Consider the following 12,345-nt stretch of genomic DNA (forward strand, 5'->3'; position numbering starts at 1 on the left):
TGTGTGTATACACATACATACACATACATATAGGAAAGTATAGGTGTGCTGTCCAGTACTTTATTCTGATGCTGTATTTACCAGTGAATGTTTGCCTTGGACTAGGGCAACCTGGTTCCAGTTTCCTTGAAGTTTTTCCAAAGAATGCAATTGATAATCCAGGAAGAAATTTTATCTTGCCCTCCCTAAAGAGATGTATAGAATTGCAGTGTCAAATTATCTCAAGGAGAAAACAATTTTATTTATCACAAATGTAGAGCATTTTTTAAAAATGCCATCCATTTCCTTGAAGGGAACACTATCTTTAATGCTATTTTTAGTCTTGTTTTTAGGTAAATCTAAATTTTTAAAAAATATTTAGGCATAAGAACTGCAACATATACCCTCGAAATACTAAATTTAAAAAGTATTAAAGCATTATCTATCCTTAGGATAATTGGAATTAGATCTGGAAAGGATCTTCAAGTCCATTTAGTTCACTCCCTCTTCATTTTCTAGTAAGAAAACAAACTGAAAGAAACAGAATAACTTGCCCAAAGTCACAGAAGTGACAAAAATAGGATTTGAACCCAAGTTATCGGACTGGAGGACCAGTGCCCTTTCCTCATGCTGTTTACATCCTCCTGATATAGATACCAGTACAAATTTGTGGTTTGGGTGTGCTACTTATAATTCGTTAGGGGAAGGGGGGAAGGGAATAATCATTTATATAGTGCTTAGTTGGTATCAGCACTGTAGTAAACACTACAAATATTATCTCATCTGATCTTCACAAAAGATCCTGTGAGGTGAGTCATTATTCCCATTTTATAACTTAGGAAACTGAGGCAAACAGAGGGTTTTGTATGATTTTGTTTTCTTTTTCTTTTTTTACTTTCACAGTCATACATGTAGTAAGTATCCTAGGCTGAATTTGAACTCTGGTCTTCCTAACTACAGGCCCAGTGCTTTATCCAATGGGCCACCAAATTGTTTCATTATTTTATAGTTTGCTGAAAGGGTGGAGAAATATTGGTTCTTTTCTTCCCAGATTATACTGCCTGACCACATCCTTCTGCCAGAAAACTACACTGCATAATTTTTTTTTTTAAAGCAATCGGGGCTAAGTAACTTGCTCAAGGTTACATGGCCAGTTATTTCTGGGTGTGGTGCTATACACTGTATAAATTTGAAGGAAAAAAAAAGGCATGACAGAGAAATAAGGAAAGTATTGGTGTATTGTCCAGTACTTTATTCTGATGCTGTATTTGCCAGTGAATGTTTGCCTTGGACCAGGGCAACCTGGTTCCAGTTTCCTTGAAGTGAAAAATTAGAATATTAGATTGAAGTATCCCATTATGTTATTAAGAATAATTAATAAGTGATTGCTACATACGTTAAAATAAAGTTCTGAATGAAAAGATCCTAATAAATATAAAATTATTTGAAAAGTTGTTGCATTTCAAAGTTAATCGTCCTTTTTTTTCTTAAACTTTAGAGCAACCTAAGCCTTTTGTATACTTTGGGGTCATGATAATAAACTTATATTCCTGAAACTGTCTAAAAGAAAGTGTGTCTTTTTCTGGTGGGACATTTTAGCTTAGATGAGTGCCTGTTAAATCAGTATGAGTTTAGATCACATGTGATGCCACTGCAAGAGCAGCATCTTCTATAAAGACCCCAATGAAAGACAAAAATCTTTATTGAATACATCTGTATATGCAGAGGAAGCTATATATCGTGCAGTGCTGGACCTGAAATCAGGAAGAGTTGAGTTCAAATATAGCCTCAGAAACTTACTAGCTATGTGACCCTTAGGACAAGTCACTTAACTTCTGCCTCATTTTCCTCATTTGTAAAGTAAGGATAATAACAGCACCTACCTACCAGACTGCGGTGAGGATAAAAGGAGTTAATGTTTATAACAATATAAAGTATTTTGCAAACCTTAAAGTACTATATAAAAGCTATTATATATTATTATTATTATTTTGGTAATCAGTGGCATTACATGATAAAGGGTTGACAGTGGATTCAAGAAGATCTAGGTTTAAATGATTTCCATATACATACTAGTTATGTGATCATAATTGTTCATTTATCTTCTCAGTGGTTCTAGAAAATTCTCTAAATTTATACATGGATTACTGATCTGTATTTGCAAAGGGGTTTTATACATTGGGAGTATCCCACATTGATAAATCACAGGTCTAGGGGACATATGTACATGTATTTATGTTATATAATGTACGTATGTATACACATGTATGTGCATATGTATATGTGTAGGGTATCCTAACACTCTTTATATAGTTTATTTATATTTTATATTTACATATATACCATTAAGATTTTCATTAAGATTTTCAATTGCTTGTTATAGTCTTTAATCTTATCTTTATAAGAAGTGTCCCTATAAAGAGATCGCATAAATATGTATGTTACTTATGCTACACATACACACATTGTACATATAGATATATGTGTGCAAATACGTGTATACACACATGTACATATAGGTGTACATGCATATATATATATACAAATGTCTATGTATACTGTAACATCAAAGATTCCAAAACATTGAACCTAGATGCCAGAAAAGGTGCCATTCTTCTTTCTTGTTCTTTAGTTTTCTTATCTGTAAAATGGATTAGATGATATCTAAGGATCATTTTAGTCCTGGAGTCCTTAGAGCCTCTAATATCTCAACCTTATTTTTTTTCTCCTAATCAGTTATAAAGCACGAAAATTCTTTAAAATCAAATTTTAAAAAATTGCAAATGTATTCTAGATACAGCATGATTTCTGCTTTACTCAAATCCAAAGTAGCTTACGCAGACTTTATTTTTCCACAAAACCTATTAATCTGAGTTATAATGAGCCAAATTTTCACTGATGCCTTATTCACACATCAGACCTTTCATGAGCCCCTAGAAACTCCAATTGAACTCTGTTGAATGGAAAAGATGGAGCAAAAACAGTACGATGTACGATGATGGAAAAGATGGCAATAAATTTGCTCCCAATAATTTCAAGTTAATGACTTGCTTCACAAGGTTGTCGTAGGAAAAAAAAGAAGTACTTCATAAACCTGAAAATACTACATAAAGGTAAACTATAATGAGTAAATCTTCTACTAAAGACTTCTTCCAATGCCCTTGATGGCCTGAAGGTATGGACTTTAGTTCTCTTGGAAAAGTTAACTTACTGAAAAGGTAAGGTTTCTTTATAATTAGAGTGTCACCTGCTTCTATTAAATTATAAATAAAACTCTGTTTCAATTTTTTTAATATCAATGGACACTAAACAACTTTCTCTGGACAATGAGGGCTGATGGTTTCCATTTGATCTCTTTGTCTGTGGTTGCCCACTATGGTTGTCCAGAAGAGATAAGAACTCTCTTCTTAAGAATCTAGCTTAAAAGAGAGAGGCAACAGGGGTAGGGATGGGGTAAGGAAGGATAGTGATCCTGTGAGAGGTTAATATAAATCTGATTCTAGAGATCAATTTAGTTGTTTCAATATTGTTCAACATCAATCAATACTGATCTCTGGATTCTCTTTTATCTCAGTAGCCCTATGGAGAGAGTCTCACTGCATTCCTCCTACAGTAAAGGAGCAAGGCACCTACCTATGATTCTTGCTTGAGCAGTGGGGAGAAGGAATTGAATCCTGGGAAAGATAGAACCTATTAGCATTTATTGTTCCTGAAGGCAGATGGAAGAGTCCTTATGAGCTTGAGTGCCAAGAGGCCAAAGTGAGCTCATAATCACTTAAATTATAGTATAATTCACTGCCCTCCTGGACTTAAAATTACAAAGACTGTCCACATACATAGCAGATCCTTTAATGCCCCTGGATGTTAACCTTAATTGTTTGAGGAGCACAAGAAGAGGAAGGAGTTCTTTTTGGCACTGAATTACTTTATGAAATACAGTGGCTAACATCAATATGCTGAACATTTATTGAATAAAGTTTAACAACATTATAATAATAAATGATAGAAAAGAAAGCATGGATTCTAACCACTTTGTCCTCCTTTGGGCAAGCATCCAAGGAAGCAGGGTAAAGAGAAAAGAAAGAAGAAGAGAAAAAGAAAAGGAAGAACATATTAATACATAGGGTTTTTAAAAAAAGGCAATTATATCAAGTGTCTCTATGAAGTTAAAACAAAACTTTTCAAAGCAAAAGCATAATGCCTAAATAAAAAGAGTTCATTATTCATGCATAGAAACAAAAAGACATACATTTCAACTAGGAAAGACATGAGAAACATTAGCAAAACAAAGTAATAAAGACCAGAAAAGAGAAATATTAGCCATCTCAATACTGTGATTACAGCAGAAAATTTTGTAAGGATTAGCATCCATCAGGGTATAGTGTTGTAAAAATATTTCTTCAATTAATTATTTTCCCATAACCCATGTAGTTTCAAACATGATCATTTGACAATTTGAATCAACTCTATAGTGAAATGAAGTAGGATAGACTTAAACATAAGAAAAAATACATAGATTTGTTTTCCTATTCTTAACCTTCTTCCCCTCCTGAACCCCCCCCCCCAAAATCAAAACACATTTTCCTTGCTAGATAAGCTTTGAAGGGCTAACTTTCTTGAGGCTCAGGACCTCTCTGAAGAACAAATGCTTCTTTTGCTATATTTGCTAATCTATATTTGCTATATTTACTTTATGTATCTACTATTTTTTGATATAAGCTGTGCCAAAGAACTTTTATATTTCATGATTAATACTAGTACTACAGGCTTGTTTCCTTCCCACATTAGATAATCATTGTACTATCTTTGTGGTCTCATCTATAAGAATATTCCCCCAAATTAACATATCTGGAATCTCTCAACATCATCTAGTTTCTATTGGGAAGGGTTTTGGTCCCTTGTTCTTATCTCTCAGCCAATATATGCCATATGCCACAATACTGAGGCACAACAGCTGAAGGTTCTTTTTGTTTTATTTATGTTCTTTTAAAAAATCAAAATTATATAGAACCTTTATGTTATTTTTAGTGCAATACTCATAACTAAAGATAATATGAGGGATTTCCTTAATAGAAAATAGTCTAAAATAGGACAAAAATCCTCTAGGGATGCTACCAAGTTGATAGTTTAGATACTAGCATTGTATAGATAAAATGTATTTCAATGTCAAAATAGTCTTTTTTTTTCCCCTTGTGACTAATTCTTTGGATATCACCTGCAGGGCATAAAATGTAATACACTATTAAAATGTCTCGAAAATCTATAGGCTATTTTTTTGGAATTTTGGCCCAATATTTTTCCATTAGAGGTATTGCCAATATAAGTATTTCATAAGATTATATTCACAAATGCATGGGTGTTAAAGTGAAATGTCAATTAGAACTGATAAGGAACTTGGGTCCCATCATAGAGAGGAGAAAAAGTACAAAATTACAGCCCAATCACAATAGCAATAAGGGGATAGACTTCATTAATTATCATTATACATTCTTATATTTATAGATGTCTAAATAACTCAAGTTCAATCTTAGGACATTATCAATTTCTCTTTAATGGAATGCTAAAAGTTAAACTGCTAATCACAAAGACACATCATCTCTCATTTGTATTATTTTATGTAAAACTCTATAGCAACACTTATAAATTGCATTTTTAAATTAAAGGGACTTGGAAAATAATAGTTATGTTCTTGTTTTGCATAATTATAATTAGGAAAAAAAGGCCCAATTATTTTAAACATTAAAATCATTGAAACTGAAATTAATGTTTTACAACCAAACTGCTCATGAAAATTTCCTGGTACAACTCATTAAGATCAAGATTATCAATCTTTTCTGGAGAAAAATGAGTTCTATCTAAAAGAAGAGCCAGAACTAGGGTGGGGGTAATTTGAAATTTTCAACAGGATGTTAAAATTTAGAGGACATTGGCACCACCTACATTTTAGCACCATTGAACCAGTCGACCTCAGGGTCTCTTTGGTAAGAATAATTAGGAAAAATTAGAAATCACTATATAGTATTTTGTCTCATCTCAGAGGCTTCTCATTCCAAATGAACTTGCTTCTATGACAGTGAAGCCTCACTGTATCTTAAGACCAATGTCTTCTGGTTTTCTCTACCCACCTAATTGAATTATCTTTAAAAGTTAATTTGAGGGGCAGCTAGGTGCACAGTGAATAGAGCACTGGCCCCAGAGTCAGGAGGACGTGAGTTCAAATCTGGCCTCAGACACTTGACACACTTACTAGCCGTGTGACTTTGGGCAAGTCACTTAACCCCAATTGCCCTCCAAAAAGTAAAAAAAAAACAAAAACAAAAAAAAAAAACAGAGTTAATCTGAGAGTGTGTTTCATGTTGCTTTTCCCTCGGGTCTATTTTGTTAAGTGGCCTCAATGTGGGGTATAATGTACTAGTTAAAGCTTGGTCCATAAAACAATTCCTAAAACAATGTATAAAATCTCACATACTGATAAGTAATATTTTAACCAAATTACTCTCATTTTTCATACCATTACTGACATTTTGAAATAGATACATAGAAGGAAAACACACAATAGCACAAGAGAAATATATCCAAAATATGTTTATCTCCTTATACATATATTTATTTTCCAATATCCATATATTTCTAGGCTTAGAAATCTTAATACTTTTATTTTCATTAAATATGTTTATTTCTACTCTTTCCACACTTACATTGTTTGATCGCAGAGAAACTCGGCCTCCACATCTTGCACAGAATTTGGTCCGGCAGTAAGAACATAAATGGCCACAACCATCAGCAAACTTTGTTTTCAGACAAATGCCACAAGTGGGGGCATCATCTTTGTGCTCTCCTTGGTAACGCCGGGCTTCTTCCCCAATTTTCCTCACTTGTTCTTTATAGCTTTCAAATTGCTGATGCAATCTCCTGGGCAAAACCAAACACACAAACAAAGCAGAAGAAAACTAAGTATATCATAGCAGATGAAAAAGTGATTCTTCCCAAAGTAATACAATGACCATGTAGTGATGTGAATCAAAAGATAATGTTACAGTGTTCATTTATCTGTGTATTTTACCCTATGAATAAAGCAATCATCCAAATGAGACGTTCTGCCTTGACTATTTTCCTATAATCTGTACTACCTACTACCTCCAAAATACTAGACCTTGCCATTTACCCTGAATTTGAACCCTCCTGGGAAAATGAACCCTCTCAGCTCTGAAACTCCTGCTCTGAGTCTGTTATCCTGATTAGTGAACATGTCACATGGACCACTATACTTAACCAGCTTATTCATGTTTCATATTCCAGTCCAGTGATATTCGTATTAGCTAACATGCTAACATTCCATATGCTTATGCCTAATCTCTAACCCCTCATTTTTTTAACCAGTTCAATAATCAAATTAGCATTGCTACTAGGAAGGGTATGGTCATCAGTTTCCTATGATTCTACTCACCATCCCTATAGCTTTTCTTTTTCTTTTTTTTTTTTTTTTGGAGGAGGGAAGGCTGGGCACTTGGGGTTAAGTGATTTCCCAAGGTCACACAGCTAGTGTATGTGTGCGTGCGCGCGCGCGTGTGTGTGTGTATGAAGTGTCTAAGGCCGAATCCAAACCCAGGTCCTCCTGACTCCAGGGCTGGTGCTTTACTCACTGTACCACCTAGCTGCACCTATAGCTTTTCAAATCAACACCTTTCTGGGAACATCATCACCAAATCTGTTGTTGTACCATCTCCCTAAAGAGAATATAAATTCTTTGAAGATAGGTATTCTCTAGCTTCTGTGTTTGTATTCTTAGCACTTAACACTTACTAAATGCTTTGTCATTCATGCATTCATCATTCATTCATTGATTCATCATAGGACTTTAGGGATTATGTAATTAATACAGCTATTCTCAAATGTTTTGGTCCCAGGACATCCTTAAAGTCATCAAAATTGAGAAACACTTCACACTGTTAAAATTGTTGAAAACACTAAAGAGCTTTTACTTATATTAGTTATATCTATTGATATTTACCATATTAGAAATTAAAATAGATACTTTCTCAATATATTTATTTGTTCATTTAAAATAACAATAACAAACATTATATGTTAACATAAATCATATTTTATGAAAAAAAACTTTTTCCCAAAAACAAAAAAATCAGTCAAAAGAATGCTATTATCACAAATATTTTTGTAATTTTTTTAATATTTAAAGATAAGAGTTTTATTCTCATATCTGCTTCCATATTCAAATTTTGCAAAATATTGTTTTGGTTGAAATTCATTTGGCCTCACAAAGACAGGTAGTTGGAAAAGAGAGGAGAATTAAAAATCTAAATAACATCTTAGTAACAGTAGTAGTAGTAATATTAGTAGTTGTAGTAGCAGAGTTAGTAGTGGTAGTAGCAGCAGCACCTAGCATTTATTAACTGTTTGCTATGTTCCAGATACTATGTTAAGTCCCTTATAATTATTATTTCCTTGGATATTTACAACAATCCTGAGAAGACAGCACTATTACTATTCTATTTTACAGTGGAGAGAACTAAGACAAAGAGCTTAAGTGACTTACTCAGGTTCACATAGCTAATAATGATCTGAAGCTAGACTTAAACTCAGATCTTCCTCAGGTATTTGAATTCAGGTGTTTTAAGCTCCTCAGTGCTCTATCCACTGTGCTGCCTGTCAGTATTATTGTAATATATTTAATTAGTTTTATTATGAAAACAATTTTGACCGTGCAGACCCCCTGAAATAGACTCCATGTATGGACTAGAGCCTGAGAACCACCAACCTAGTTCAACCCCTTCATTTTACAGATGAGGAAACTAAGGTAAGGTGGTGACAATGTAAATTATGTGCCATTATCTGATCTCTTCCTTTATTTTAGTGCTTCGATGCATTGACAACTATCCCACATACCTGGAACAAAATCCAACATCAAATTCTGATATAATCTTTCCCATTCTCCAAGGTACAGCCAACAGTTCCTCCATCTAGTCTTTCCTAACCCTTGCAGTTAGAAATTATTCCTCCTTTCTTCACCCTTTAAGATCACTCACTTAAACATTTCCAATGTGCTTATCCAATTCTTATTTGTGATATTTGTCAAATATCATGCAATCAAGGAATTGAAAGGGATTTTATAAATCATCTAATTCAGGTCCTCACCTGAATTTTGCATATTTATTTTGCAAATGAGAAAATTAGTTTCCAGAGAAGTGAAATGTTATGTCTAAAGACACATAAAGTGTCAGAACTAGGACTTTAACTCAGATGTGCTGATTCTAGAAATTGTGCTCTTTCCATTATACTTTATTTCCCCTAATAGACAGTAAGATCCTACAGGACAGAATTTTTTTTTCAATCTTGCTAGCCCCAGAACTTAGCACATTGTATTTCATGTTATAGACACTTAATACATCTTTATTGGATTGAATAGAATTCATTGACTTGCCCAAAGTGACACAGTTAAGTAAGAGAACTGAGATAAGAACCCAGATTGTTTCACTTTCCATCTAGGGTATCTTTTCACTAAACCAGTGGCACTTAATTTTCAGTATTTCATCAGTACAATTAACAAGAAGGAATTGAATAAATGCTGTTTGTAAACAAGTGAAACCTCATTTTTTTAACTGCTTGATCCAACACCCAATTCATCCAGACCACTTTGGTGTGCAATTTACACCAATAATATATATTATTATATATATATATATAATGTACACCAATAATACATATATATATATAATATACACAAAATAATGTCTATTCACTCTGCCCTCAGACTTTAAAAATATTAATGTTTTCTTATACATTTGGGTTTATATGATTTCTAGAGAGGGTTGGTTTGTTAGTTTTGACTTTAGGATGCCTTCTCACTACATCTGATGTAACTATTCCTTCTATCATGTAGTAAAAGGACCCCAAGATATACTTAAAGAATAATTTTTCAGAGCCAAATTGTATTTGTTTCCCACCAATGAAGATTCACAACATTCTTCTAGATGTACTAGCACAGAAGTGTATTGTCAGGAGATCTAGCTCTGACCTTTATTAGTTGTATGGTTGATTATGTGTGAGTTGCCTAGACTTTCTGAGCTGGGGTTACCTTATAATAGAATTAATAATTCACTATTTAATTTGAAGGGTTGTTGTAAGGACCTTTGCATGTGAAAAATGTTAGCAATTCTCATTATTTAATGAGTAATTATTGCAAATGATGTAAGCAATGCAAAATTCATTTGCTATATAAAGATGGAAGAACAGTAACTCAAGACAGTTTTCCACATTCAGTTTGTTTCAGTCTTTCCCCAAACGTATCTTGCAGCCAATAGAATTTCCTTGTTGTTTAACGTTATACTCTCTCCTCCCTCTGGACTCTTATAAAGAATTCCATAATTATCTAAAGGTGAATTGAAGGAGTTCCCCTCCTTGGTGACAGCCTGGAAATACCCAACAAGTGAAACCCATGGGAAATGCCTGGCTGCTTGTCATAGATTTGTTTACCACAGTGCATCTGGGCAAGCTTTCTGGGATTAGAGTGTTCCCTAGAATTTAGAGTGCAACTATCAACTCTTTGACCTCCAAATATGTATCATTGCCAAAGTAGGAAGAATCAGTTTGAGGCTCTTCTACTCAGAAAAAACTGTGGGGTTGTTTTATTTCCCTCAAATGTAAGTAAGTTTTTATAAGAACTACATAGTTTGAATGAGTGAGGATTAATTTTCTCCTCTTTTGATAGCAAGCAATTTATGAAAAAGAAATTAAAGAAAAAAGCACATTCAATTATCTGACTTCTATACTGGAAATCAGATTTTCCACTTTTCCATATTCATCAAGGACAAGAATTAGATAACAAACACATTCATTCATGCATGAAATATATTTCAAATACTAGAGACAGGAGTAGTAGTAGTAGTAGTAGTAGTAGTAGTAGTAGTAGTAGTAGTAGTAGTAATAGTAGCAGTTGAACTTCACCAAAAAAAGTGGTTAAAGGTATGAAATGCAGTCCAATTTAAATCTTACTTACAACTGCCTCACACATCTTAGATTCATTACTGAGATTAGAGTAGGGAAAGTGGAAATCTTATCTTCATGTGATAGAAAAATTATGTGTTCCATTAAATTGAGTTATATTTACTTGGAAAATGTAGTTTCAAACTTATAGCATTTAGCAATGGATATGATAACATCCCAAATGAAGAAACCAAAAGTTAACCTTTAGTTCCCTTAGGTTCTATTACAGATGAAAGAAGGATAAAAACCAGGAGTAGCATGCCGGAAAGAAACTGAAATGAAACCCAAAGAAAGAGAATAAAGCAGTAAATATGTATTTTAGGAACTAAAACCACCGAAATTAAAATAAGATGGACGAAGAACTCTCCTTGCCTTATAGTCTTTATGATAATGTGATATGAGGGATAGCCTGGTACAATGGAAATACTAAACAGGATATCAGGATAGATGTCTTGTAGTCTCAGTTTTGCTCCCTACTACCTGGGTCAGTCAGTCAATAAATATTTGTTCAGGGTCAACTATGTGAATAGAAAGGTTTAAAAAATGAATGAATGAGGATTCTCAAACCCTGGTCCTCTGACTCCAGATGTGGTACATGTTTCACCATATCAAGGAGATTTAGAATCTTGATTTATGCAACATTAGTGCTATAGGGGGAAAATGAATAATAATAGAGATATTTTAAGGTTTCGTCCCTATAACAACCAATGCCTTTGAGAAATTACTAGGACACTAGTGGTGAGACTATAGTATCAGATTTAACTTTTGACACTAATGTTCTAATGCTTTAATCTATCTCAGAATATGATTTTGCTCTATTATGAATAATAAATGCAAAATGCATATTGTATCATACTGTATTACAGTAAATATGGGTTTCAATGCTGCAAATATAAAATTTTGAAATGAATTCTATTTGAACATCATGTTCAGAGAATTAATGACATCCTATTATTGATTAATAAGCTTGGCAAAAGATATGATCACTGCTTTCAATCTCTAATAATGTTTGCTATTGAAATGCTTATACATTTTATATAAAAAGGAGTTATAAAATATGCAATGACTAAAAATGAAAATAGTTCATATTGAAACAAAAGCTTCAGGCCTAGATCTGGATGTGTATATGTGTGTATAAAAAAATAGGTTGAGAGTAAAATTATCATTATGCTGTTTTAATATCTTATTGTGTCCAATACAGAAAAACCTAATGCTAGACCTATAACACAGGGAGTGTAGTCACATTATTGTAGCATATATTTCATCCAAATACATATGAAACTGTATACTGTACTTTAAATAACCCCCTCTATGTACTATAGATAGCTAAATCCTGCATTTCAAATCAAAGAACTCATAATGAAT

At 33.3% G+C, this 12,345-nt stretch overlaps 1 protein-coding gene across 9 annotated transcripts in view; it reads right to left on the bottom strand.

The window, feature by feature from the left end:
• The window catches only part of RIMS1 (regulating synaptic membrane exocytosis 1), a 412,074-nt gene extending 405,267 nt beyond the window's left edge, over positions 1 to 6,807 (bottom strand). For all 9 annotated transcript variants that reach the window (XM_069067040.1, XM_069067036.1, XM_069067039.1 and 6 more), the window contains exon 1: positions 6,678 to 6,807. The gene's annotated coding sequence lies outside the window, so the exon portion shown is untranslated. The remainder of the gene's footprint in view (positions 1 to 6,677) is intronic.
• Positions 6,808 to 12,345: the final 5,538 nt, after the last annotated feature.

This window comes from Petaurus breviceps, unplaced genomic scaffold, assembly GCF_028583685.1.
Source record: "Petaurus breviceps papuanus isolate PSGF00001 unplaced genomic scaffold, PetGlider_PUasm1.0 90734, whole genome shotgun sequence".
NCBI lineage: Eukaryota > Metazoa > Chordata > Mammalia > Diprotodontia > Petauridae > Petaurus > Petaurus breviceps.